The 12,667-nt window shown below is 43.7% G+C and overlaps 1 protein-coding gene across 4 annotated transcripts in view; it reads left to right on the top strand.

Moving 5' to 3' along the window:
* mafa (MAF bZIP transcription factor a) overlaps positions 1-12,667 on the top strand; it is a 78,938-nt gene that overhangs the window by 35,234 nt on the left and 31,037 nt on the right. Inside the window, exon 3 of one of the 4 annotated variants that reach the window (XR_011240802.1) lies at positions 229-278. The exons of the other annotated variants lie outside the window; for them this stretch is intronic. The gene's annotated coding sequence lies outside the window, so the exon portion shown is untranslated. The remainder of the gene's footprint in view (positions 1-228; positions 279-12,667) is intronic. 4 annotated transcript variants of the gene reach the window in all.

The raw sequence follows: 12,667 nt of genomic DNA on the forward strand, positions 1-12,667 counted from the left end.
TCCAGTTTCCCCCTTGGGAGAGTTAAATCGCAAAGCTTCAGGTCACAGAGACATGTTTGCGAGTAGAGGACGTGCAGTGGAGAGAGTTACATAAGATATGTAAGAAACTGAGAGACATTTGAGAAAGACATTACCCTTTTGTTGTCTGCCTGCTTTTAAAACTTTTTTTATGACCCTGTTTACTCTGCCTTCTCATCCTTTCCACTCCTACCTATCTCTCTGTCGCAGAAATGACGGATAGTAAATGGCTTCCTAGAGGGCTGCCGCAGAGTGAGGGGGTGAGAAACAACCTGCTTTTGTTATCTTAACACCCAGCGGCATGCCAGTGACAACCATCAAACATCCACACTCCACGCTTGACATAAGTAGACTCAATTGATGTGGAGGGAGCTGGGAGTGACATGGTCGGTGGAGTGAGAGTGCTGCATCCTGGGCCTGGCAGCTTTATGAGACTGTGGGGATCATAAAGACGCAGGCTTCCAGGCCGTCAGCTGCTCCCTGGGTTAGGGTTAAAAAAGCATGAGGGGGGACAGGGGCAGGATGCCTGTTTGGTCAGAGTTCATTCTTATCTGAGCAGGGTCTTCCCATTCACAGCAGAACAAGTGTAAGTGGGTTGCTTCTATAACCCACTAAGGGTTGCATATATAAATGCTGTGACTGCTGTGTGCATGAACCTGCAGCCACACACAGAAAAATAAAAATGAGACCTTTGTACCAGCACATACAAGTACTTTTTATACACACAACTGGCGGTAAATGCTGGAAGAGATGATTTCCTGCTTTTTCTCTTACCTGTGGCATGTCTCTCACTGATGGATGGGTCAGTGTTTGTTTTAGCAGCCAGGTCTTTGGATGACAGGAGGAAGCTCTGGGAGAGCTGTATCAGTGTTTGGACAGATACTACTGGGTCTGAAAGACACACACTGTCCAGAGGCCTGTTTATAGGGTGAGGCAAGGTCAAAAAAAGAAAATAATAAAACGCCCTGAAATGCTTTCTAACAATATATTCAACGCTGTGCTTAAATATACCGAAGAAATCGAGAAATGAAAAAAAACCCTACTTGATGAACCGGATTTACGGGGCCAGAACTGTTTTACTTGCTTTAAGTTATTAACACATTTTTTACATTAGTCTGTAATTTGTACATCTTATAAAGACTGTTTCCATGGTCATGCAGTAAACCCAGCCCATTTTGTTGCAAACGAACACCTTTAGGCAGAGGACTATTTTAACACAGCCTTTTTTTACTGTGTGTATCTGCCCTTGTTTGCCGAGCTTTCATCGTGATTGGAGGTGGCCCACTTGGCAGGAAGTTTAACAGTGTTTTATAGAGTATTCCTCACTGTCCCAACCTCCTCATGGCGGGGAGTAACTGTGACCAGGTTGAGAGGGAGACAGAGACACGGCGAGAGGCACAGACAGGTTTAGACACAATGGGAACACACACAGGCCTGCATGGGCATCTGTTTCCACTGAGATCCCACTGATGGAGGGAAGAGACCTCACCATCTGGAGCTCGAAGGCACCGAGTGAACATTCACAGACACTCACAGTAGCACTTACACCGTTGGTTCTCAAACCTTTTTTTTTAGCATGCCTCCCATCAGAAGCTAAAACACCCCCTGTCCATACATCATCTTTTTTATTATTCATATATAGGGAGAAAAACATTAAATAAGTTGAATATTAGCAAAATAAAGGTCACTGGCATCAGTAGACTCTTGTTTATTTTCATTTGAACTGCATTTTACTGTATATTACCTGTGGTAATCCCTCAATTTCCCACATCTGCTCTATTTGCCCTCCAGTAAGAGAACCACGGACTTAGACGCACACATTTACACACAGTTTATATGCAGGTTAAATCTTTTGTCACAAATGCAATAAGTGTTGAAAACATTTTGTTTCTCAAAAAAGCAAAGCTTGAAACTCTGTTGTCGTGACTAAATGCAACTGGCTGAGCGACACGGTGGAGGAGATGTGATTCAGTGCGAGCAGCGCTGGTGCAATCACACACTGCTGTTCTAGGCATGTGAGCAAGCGTTCCCTTTACAACCTCTGACAGTAAAGTGTGAATCATCCGTTGTTTCATCATCCTCACACTCGGACTCCCTCAGGAACACAGTATGTGGGGTTGTGACCACTTCAGCCTTGTTTTCTAGAAACATGTGAGCCAACCCAGACAAACCTTATCCTCCCTTCTTCCTGTTTTCTTTATACAGAAGAAAGTCAGGTCATAAGTGTTACATCAAACCAGCATAGATACATGTATATGTCTATATGTTTTCAGACATGACCTCCAGAGAAACTCCAGGTTTCCTTTACTCATGCACAACACAGCTGGAGATTCTCCGCTCAGTCACATTCACAACAGATTAAGATTAACAGAAACAAATCCTCTGGATTGTTTAGATGAGGGGTGGTGCAGCAGGCAGAGGCAAGACGCGACGTATTAACTCTACTGCGGAGTGTTTTTAATTTGGAAATATTTGTTTTCTTTCTTTTGTTTTGCATCTGTCGTATTAGAAACATCATCAAGGCCCCCCCCCCCACACGCTCACAGTGAATCTTGCGGAGGATCTCCTGCTGTGTTCTCACGTCGGCTCCTCCGGACTGTCAATGGATTTTATACCAGGGGGGAGACAGAGAAAGTCCGCAGACATTCAGCATGTTGTCACTTCCACATTTACATGCACATACAGCCTCTGCAAAGAAAGTCCGGAGGATCTCAGAAGTTCAGTGCATTTCTGAAAGCAGCTTAAGTTACACTTAACTGCAGACCCCTCACACATAACACACACACACACTTGTCTCTCTATAGCTGTGAGGACACTAATTGGCATAATGCATTCCCTAGCTCCTTACTCTAACCTTAACCATCACAACTAAATGCATTACCCTAACTTTAACCTAAACCTAATTCTAACCCTAACCATAAAACCAAGTCTTCAAACAAGCCTTTGAATTTGTGAGGACGAACCAAAATGACCTCAACTTAAATTGGCCCTCATAACTATAGAAAAACACGTGCACACACCACACAAAAACACCTATAGGCCCCCTCCAGGACAGGGGATGAAGAGCGAGGGTGGGGTTCCAGAGTGAATCTGTGGTAAAACATGGTCACAATGAGGTTAACAAATGTACATGTTGTGCAGTCATGTGCACCTGCAGGAGCAAATCTACATCCGTGGGGGGCCAAGAAAGAAGAGAGAGATGAGGGTAATGAAGTTTCTGCTGCCACAGATAATGCATCATATCTCTGCACCTCAAAAGTCACCAAAAATGGGAAACTGCAGCCTCTGCTGCTGTGCAAACAAAAACACTAACAAACTCCAAACATCTAAAATGCCCGCTGACATGTTCCGCTGAGCGAGCTTACATAATGAATGTTGGTTTTCAGCAAACTGTCTTGACAATGAATTAACTGGATTTATTGCGATGCTACATAGTGACCCAGGCTTTCGGCTGTTAGAGACAAAACACTAATGCATCCAGTTATGTAGGTGTGCTGCCTTTGTAGTCCTGTGCTTTTGTGTGTTGTGGGAAGGTGTTTTATTTACAGTTATATTGTTTGACATTTCTAAAAATGTATTATTTGTGAAACGGGTGTATTGAATTGCCTCGGAGGTGCTGTGTTCAGGCCCATAAACAAATGTTGATACATGAGAATTGGGATGGAGTGTAGTATCTGTGGGCTGAATGTTGCAGGCGGTTTTGGCACCATGACGCTCATAAGAGAACCATTCCCACTGCCTATGTGCACAAATGAAAGTAAAACGTTTAATTCATCCAAGCAGTGAATGCAGCTATAAGTCAGCCTCAGGAGGAATACATGTACAGGTCTGTGTGAGATTAGGGGGATGCACCATTGTGTGTAAATACAAGAGGAAGTGAGAAGAAAGCAATAGTGAAGGCTGTGGCCAAGTGGCTGCAAAAAGAGAAGAGAATAATCCCTAAATATATTACAAAAATAATGTGTGTCTACAGGATTTGCTTTACTGTTTCTTCAACTCTCAGATTACAGCAGATGGTCAATATAGACTACAGTCTGCTACAGCTGGATCTGTCACAAGTGCAGAGAAAAGGGAATCTGTGATCACCCCGATCAGATGTGTATTCATATCCAGTTTTTATTTAAAGGACTATCACGATCGCTTAATGTGAGTCTAGAACGTCCCCTTGACTGTCTAATTTCTTGTCTTACAGTTGTGTTTGTTTTCCTCTGTAATGCGATTGTCCGATATGAGATGCACCTTCCCAGCACTGCGGAAAGAATGGTATCTATTTCTGATCCTTCCTGCCATGGCCTAGAGCAGGCATCCATATCTTACAATAACCCCATCGCACTTCTCTCTCTCTAGACCCGTATCTCTGTCAGCCTCACAGAAGTCAAATGCTTCTTCCTGTTTGGTTTTGTCCGACCAGTACTAGCTCTCTCTCTCTCTCTCTTACCTACGTCAACTTTAACCAGACTTAACTGAAACCGGTGCTATAAGTCTGGTCCGCCCGAGTCACAGGAAGTTGTGCACTGAACTCGTGGCCTCAGACATGATTACGAAAACAGGTACAAAAAAAAGAGAGCGAGAAGTGAAAACACACTGAGAGGGAAGATGTAATATAGTTTAAGTGGAGGAGGCCTGTAAGTAACTCAAGTGTGTAATAGTGAGAAGGGTGATTGTCAGAAGGGAGAAGTGCTCAGAGACGGAAAGAGAAAAAAAAATCAAAGACGATTATGAAGTTGAAACAAACAGATAAATAAAGAGAAGTGATATGAGAAGACAAATTGACTGTTGTTTCTCGAGGCTATATATAATTTATGTTGCACTGTATTGGTTTGTATGTACTGCATTGTAGCTCTCTTTCCATTTAGATTAAACAAGCATCTTAAGGTTTCGATTGCTGCTGGAGTCTATCTGCGGTACAGCCATCATCTTTCATTCACGCTTTCGGAGACGTTTTCTATTTGACAGTCTCCTCCATGCTCCTCCGTTTCTGGTGGTGTACTCTAAACCACTACACTCCCACACCCAGCGCTGCAGCCCAGCAGCTGAAAGGTGAGATGACAAGTAAAAAATTTAAAAAGACAGCCTCCCTTTGGCTTAGTTACAAGAGTAGTCACACACAGCTAGTAGGCGCTAAGTCTCACGCTGAGTGCGAGGACAGCAGACGTGAGCTCCGGCAAAGCTCCGTCTCCTGAGTTATGACGCCGCCTGTCCGTTCTGCTGTTACAGATCCAAAGTCGAACTCACTGACAAAATATGTGTTGGGAATGTTTGATGAGTAAATGAATAATGTTGGCGAAAGAAAAGCGGGGGAGGCAGAGGAGTGGCGATAACTTGTGTGTGTGCATCTCTGTGGGAGTGCATCAGGGAGAGAAGTTGAGATATGAAAAGAGGAAGAGGCTGGAGGAATGAAGGAGGGACAGACGGCACGGAGGACCACTGTGTGTCTAGGAGAGTGAGCATTGCACCGTCTAATAGAAACACGCAGCAGCCCATTATGGAGAGGTGTTTGAGAATAAATCATCTAACGGGCCCCTTTTCAAAGCATTACCCTGTCAAACCTAATCTAACCTACCTCTGTCTGCTCCCCTCTCCTCTCCCACCCCATCCACCACTCCTCTCCTCCCTCGCTATGTGAGCAAAGCCATTTGCTGCCTCAGGCAAGGGCTGGGAACATAAGAGCAAAGTCACAGCAAAGCCATAGACTCGAGTCACCACCACAGCGTCTCCTCTCAAACTGTGCTTTGCCTCTCATGGAACAGGCCCACATTGTGAACTGAATTGTATCAATGTGTTTGGTCACACATCTATATTTTTAGGCCTCAAAAATCACAATGTGCTCATTTTCCAAGAACACAGTGCTTGGAAAATGATTTTGTTTCCAAATTCATCGCAAATTTTAGAATAAGAATGTCGGAGCTTTGAGAAAACAGAAAGGATAAAGAATAGTTAATTGTCTTTAATGTGACCACTGCTGCAGCAAACATGGATGAGAACCGCCTTCCTCATGTCTCCTCTTTGTCTGTCACATAGTGTGGTTTTCACCACAAGACACATCCCCTATCCTTCTGGGAACCATAAGGCCAACCTCTATGACAGCACAGCTAAGCAACAAATAGACTAGTGCACAGACTGTGGCCGCGACAAAGGAGTTTTGGCAAAACACGTCAACTGATTGTATCTCTAATGCTCCTTAAGGAAGGACTTCAGTAGTAGTTGGATTCTATGCTTGCTTCATTAAAACTGTATTAAATTTGAGAGGTATAAATTATATATATATATATACCTGCATAAAATCAAATAACCTGCAGAATTAACATCATAATGACTCTGCAAAGCTCCTGATACATGAGAACTGTTTCGCACAGGTTTGCACTTCCGTTCTCACTTAAGGACAAGCCCCATTGATTGGTTTGATATGGGGCAATAAGCCTTGTGTGTTTTTCCATGGCTCCCTCCAGTGCTGAAGCAGGCTGATGTTCCGCGCTGTGATGTGTGGACACATCGGGCCCGGCTGACTGACAGCCCTGGATAAGGGATAGTGTGTCTGCCCTCAGTGCCAGCACAGCTAGAAGTGATAAACACCGGCAACATGATCCAGAGACAAGAGACGCCTCTGCCTCTGACAGAGTTCAAACTTAATGCACTTCTATTCTTCTTCGCCAAGTCCAGATTTGCTTAGCTCAACCCTGCAGAGCTTGACGTGGACTGGCCCGGTGGAGGTCAGAGGAGGCTACTCCAGCAATTTTTTCTTTTTGCCCAGTTGTGATTGGTTCTGCTCTTCGCCACATGCATAGACCATCATAATTTCAATCTGTCTGTCTGCGTCTGGTTTAACGCCGGGCCTTTCAGTATCCATTATTCCAAGAGATTCTCCTATTCAACATTCCTATTGCACCAATAGGACCTAAGCATTCTCTCTGGTCTGGAATATTTATGGAAAGTTTATTTTATCTGTTTCTTTTTTTTATTGCTACTCGTGCTGAATAGCCCCCCATAGAGTCCCTGGTCCCTGCCCTTGCAGTAATGGCAATGTAAACATGGGAAAGTAATTTGAATTCTAACAAAGTGGAGATTAGCTGGTGACAGTTTGTGGCATGGGCGATTATTTCTAAAATAATCCTGTTTTGATATGCATCTGCGTCCCGGCAGGAATTTTCAATTTGTTTTTCCATTGCCGCATGTAAACAAGCTCTAGTGTCTCCTTATCGTGGCGTCACACGGACAAGGAAAGCGCGTATGACCCCCCCTCCCCTTCTCCGCTTCCCTCCCTCCTCCATCTCACCACATAACCCGTCTCCTCCACCCTGCATGTGGTTAGTCCCTGTGCAGCCGCGCTTGTCTGGGTTTCAACAAGTCTCTTTATCGAGAGCAGGTAGGGGGTTTTATGTGTGCACCTGCAAGTCATTTGCAAACATGAAGTCCTCAAAACGCACCTCCTGAATATGTTCTGCTTGAGGGGTTCTGCCCATTCCCTGTCTGAATAGGCAAATATGCAGCATGGCAAAATGGCCCCCTGTCTGCCAAAGGAGCCATCCGACCTACAGGCCTGGGGCAAGTGATAAATGTTTACACTTTTGATTGTCAACTAGGAGTTATGGAAAGAATTGACTATTTATTTGAATTACTAGCTTAAAAAAAATCCACTTTAATTTAAAGTTACAAACTTCATCTGAAATATTACTGAAAAACGCAGTGTTAAGAAGATTTATTGTTGTGTGTGTGATTTGGCTCCGTTCAAGACATTAAGGGGCTATTCATTCAGTTCACATGGTTCCTGTGGAAATGCTAGAGCCACAGAAAGTCCTGAGCAGCAAAGTATTAGCTGTTTACTTACCCTTCTTTCATGTGCATAGAAAGTCAGGGGGCTATTTATCTCTCACTGATTGATTGCTCCTGCCTGAAGCTAATCAGCATGTAGCTCGTTGTGTCTTAATGTTTATGGGGATTATGGGAGGATAAACATGGTAATCCCCAATGTTGTGCAGGACTTCCAATTATCACGCTCCTTCACCAAAAATAAGGTCACCATAGATTTAACCTATTAATGCAATATAAGCCAGCCAACATCCCTCTGCTGTTCATTTCTCTAAAGTTGAATCCGTCTTTACACCCAGACCCGAACCCGCCGAAAACCACTACAGCGGGTTGTGACTGGAGCTGACCAGCTAGGTTAGGCTGTGGTCGCCGCCGTGACGGACGCAGGCTTCCTTACAGATAGAGATAACAGGCAGAGGTGAATGTCTAGTCTATGCTGACAGTCTGGATCAATTAGGGATGGATCACTTACATGCAGCAATCGTTACAACCCCACCCCGGTGCTCAGGTGGAGCCATGGAGTGACTCACAGCTGCACAAAGAGGTGATGATCCTGACTGAATCATGTCTTTACCAAGAGGCAGCTTAAACTGGGGGTTTTTTTGTATGCACACTTCTTTGTCCTAGATTGCATTTGGGGCAGTTTATGATTTAAGAGTCGAGTAGAAAACCTTTGTCAGAAATATCCTGCAATCTCTTATTGACACAGACTGCATGATTGATAAACCTCCTTTCACGCCATTAAGGGCGTGCGAGAAGAGTGGATGCAGAGTGGCCTGGCTCTCACTGCTAGCCACCCCCATATCCTCCCTCATTAATCTACTCTAATACATTCACTGCATAGAGCTGCTTTCCCAAGGAAGAGCAAGCAGGCCTTAAATTACAATACAGAGGAGTGGAATCATTACTACCTTTAATGTTCCCAATCTAATTGAGGCATTAATTTAAGTAGAGTCTCCAGCGAGGATTATTCATAACTGCTTTTTAATTTAGAATGGTGATCAGCAGAAATATTCCCCCGGATCAGACACAAAGTCCCTCCTCTGGTTTCCCCTTTTACGATTTTTCAAAGCCCCTCGACATTTAGTGTGAAGCAGGGGGATAAACACAGAAGAAGAGAGCAGTCGCTATTGTTTTAAAGAATAAACACAAACTCTTTTCATGTAATGCTACAGATCATGTTTTCTGTATGTGAGCTGCACACAACGAGAAAAATATCATATTTTATTCTATCAAGGGTCCTGGATTCAAGCACTAACCTCCGCTGAACTACACACACCTTACAAATAAGGAATAAGCTTCAAATACTTGAGGCCTTGGAAGGCACCGTGTAGCTTTAATTTATTACAGGATGTAACTCGTCAACCCATGTGTACCAATAAGCTGCTGAAGGTAAAGCATAAACAGACGACTGGAACACGACTGCATTGTTCTGCCTGAGTGAACACAATTCTGTACTGATGCACAATGAGTCCGGGGACTTTGGGGCCTCAGCAGGTCTCAGGCCCAGGGGAGTTTTTAATAATACCACCATATCTGTCTGTGCTTGTGCAGCATAAATCAAACACAGCCATAGTTGTTTAAAGGATAATGTTGTGATTTGATGTGATAACAAATTTGAGTTGCAGAGTTTCCTGATCTTTTTAGGTTTAAAGTCACAAACAGAAACAACTGAAATAAATATTTTAGGTCATTAATGCCTTTGGAGTCAGTAAAAAAAAAATGAAAATGTTCTTTATTTTTGGAACCCTGTAGTATTACTTCTAGTTGTGGAGTTTCCACAGGCCCTCTATTCCCCTTTGAAATCACTTACTTAAAGAGTGAGGGTACCGCGGGGGGATTATTAGTGAGGGAACTCCATATTGAACAACAGCAGCCAAATTTGGCCAAAGGGGAGAAATCAGCAGCCCACAAGACGCAGGCATCTGATTGTCGGGACTCTCTAAAACACACAACCAAACAAGAACACTTAAGAGATAAGCACGTGCCGAATAACGAAACAAGCGTGTACGCACACACACGTGTGCACATAACCCAAGGGACTCGAGTCACACTGATACCGCCGCGGTCCCCCTGTGGCACTAGAACCAGGGATGGCATGCCATCTGGAGCTGGGAGGAGGATTTGTTAGAGGGGTGTTGAAACCAAGTGGTACATGCTTCGACCGTGCGGCTGACCATCTGGCTTGGCATACTGTGTATCGGTAACTTTGAGCAGTCCTGCAACAGAGAGGAGGGGAGATGGATGGATGGAGACAGAGGGGGGAGATTGCTGTAGGGTTAAAAGCAGCCAGAGCTCAGTGGCACCGATTTGATAGATGTACTGTATTCTGTATAGTGCTCTCCCTCTGTCTGACTCTGTGTCTGTCTCTCCGTCTTTCTCCCTCCTTCTATCTTTGTCTGTTTGCTGTGTTGGGGAAGGAAACTGGTCTAATTTAAAACTGACACATACTTGCACAATTATTTTTCACTACCATTTTAAACTGTGTGGGGGGTGTATTCAGTGTCAGGATGGTGAGTTATGGGACAACTGGGAGATTTTTGTGTCAATCATCCAATTATTTTATTGATGAATCATTGATCTGGCTTCAGATAGTTTCTCTGTCTGACCTGCACTGTAAAACCTCAAAAAATATCACTTTTACCACTCAAGACAGAAGCAAATATTGACATTTTCAGAGGCTGGAAGCATTTACATTTGCGTCTAAAAATGTATTAATTGTTCGCAATGTAGCCCATTAAATTTATATTGCCTGACTTAACCATACTCATTTAACTGTGTTGTATTAGGTCAAAATTTCAAACAATAATAGAGTAAGAGAGATGACGAGGGGTGGAGCTGATGTTTGTGGGGTGGATCTGCTGAGGAACTTGACCCCCGAACTGTGGGACGACTCCCAACAGCAAACAAACACACTTGAAGTCTGTGAAGCTCAAAGTTCTGTGATTCTTTTCTAACCTCTTAGACTGAGCGAGAGACCCACCGAGAGAGAATAAGAGTATAAAGGAGGGAATAAGCAAAAGGGAGATAAAGAGAGAAAAAGAGGATTTATCTTATGCGCCTGTGTGCAGTCTGACTCATGTCCGCATTAAGTCAAGTGAGGTATCCACTTCCCCTTAATATTTCATGGTTTCCTTCAAAGAGGCCCTGCCATCTGTGCTAAAGTCTCTGTGTGGGTTCAGTGCAAGAATTCAGACTTCCTACCTGGTATCCTGAGCTTGTATAGAGTTACCTCCCTCTCCTTTACTCATCACCTTCATCATACACTTTATCGTATCTCTCCAGAACCCATGAGCAAAAACCCACCAAAACACGGTCAGCGGATGAGTGACCCGGCGTATATTCCGCTGGGTTAGATGAGGAGAAATAAGAGTAGAGGGCTCGTTCAGCACATTAACAAATTCCGGTCAAATTGGCATCGAGCACGGCGACAAGCAGAATTCAGAATTCTCCATTTCTTACAGCTTGAGCAAAGGAACGTGGTGTTTGCACGGGAAAGTCCACCCTCTCTCTGCATGCATGATGAAGAGAAAAAAAACAAGAATTAATATTTTAAAAATATATACGTGAATGTGTAAATATGTTGGTGCCCAATCACAGATCACTCAGAGGACTTTGAGGGGTTCTGAGAAATGGATGGAATCTGGTATCACTTTAACTTCAAAGCCAGGAGAGGATATAGAGTTCCTAAATACATCATGAATATTGCAAGATTGTAAAGTCACTCTTTCTGATCTGAAAGAGAAACTTTTGAAGAGCTCCAGCCCGCCTCCTCCGGCCCCCACAACTTACAGTAGCCGAGCGGATGGGCAGTCCATTAACTATTTAAATGCACACAGAGATGTGAGAAGTAGTGGCCAGCATTTTAATGAAAAACAGAGAGTGGATTGGCTCCTGACGGGACCGCTCTGTTTCTGATTACCATTACCACAGCTCAGAGTTAGATTTATAGGCCTGGATCTGATTAAAGTTACATTAATATTTTCTTTTCTTCTTTTTTGAGTCGGTGTATATGCATGCTCTTTTCTCCTCGACCGAAGTGCGGAGCAGAATATTCACGACCGCTCCATTTTTATGTCACAGAGTCAAGACAGTGACAAAGTGCAGCTAAATCCAAATAGGTCTATGTCAAAGCCCAGTGTCATCCATCCGTCCTATTTCCCCTGAGGGGGTTGTCACCTATCCAGCCTCCACCGGTCCTATCTTGGGCTCCGTGCTAATAAGGAACACCCTGTATTTAAGCTGGGTGAGGCTCAGTCATGGATCTTGGTTCAAGGCTATGGGAGCCCACATGGAGACACGCTGCCTGTTTGAGATGAGAGATGGGGGCTAGAATATATCACTCCTTCAATCATTAAGTGTTGCCATCTATAATTAGGAAGGACACTGTGTAGCTGCATAACTCTACACTGCTAAATCAGTCATAGCTTTCTGTATCTTCATATCACACATGTTAAATCTGAAACATAAGGTCTGTTTGGATATAGTTCACTGGTATTTTATTTCATTCGTCTATTATTTAAGAAGTGTGATGTCCATCCACATAACCAGCTACATGAGACTCAATCTTTACTCTTTTCTGTGATTGTAGTTCAATGCCCTCTGTCCCCTGACATCATCCGAGTAACAGCCCCAGTGGAGCTGCAAACTGGAGCCGTCCATCATGACGCAGTGCAAAGCTGTATTAAAAAGAGGAGTTTGTACATTTCGAGCATGGCTTGAGTTGACTTTTATTTTGAAAAGCGCTTTTATCTATCACGTCTCTGATGTGTTGTTCTGTTGTTGATACTAAGTGTCGTTGATACGTTGTCATTGTGTACATTACCGTTAGGGTTAGATATCA

This window comes from Paralichthys olivaceus, chromosome 1 (assembly GCF_024713975.1).
Source record: "Paralichthys olivaceus isolate ysfri-2021 chromosome 1, ASM2471397v2, whole genome shotgun sequence".
Classification (NCBI taxonomy): Eukaryota; Metazoa; Chordata; class Actinopteri; order Pleuronectiformes; family Paralichthyidae; genus Paralichthys; species Paralichthys olivaceus.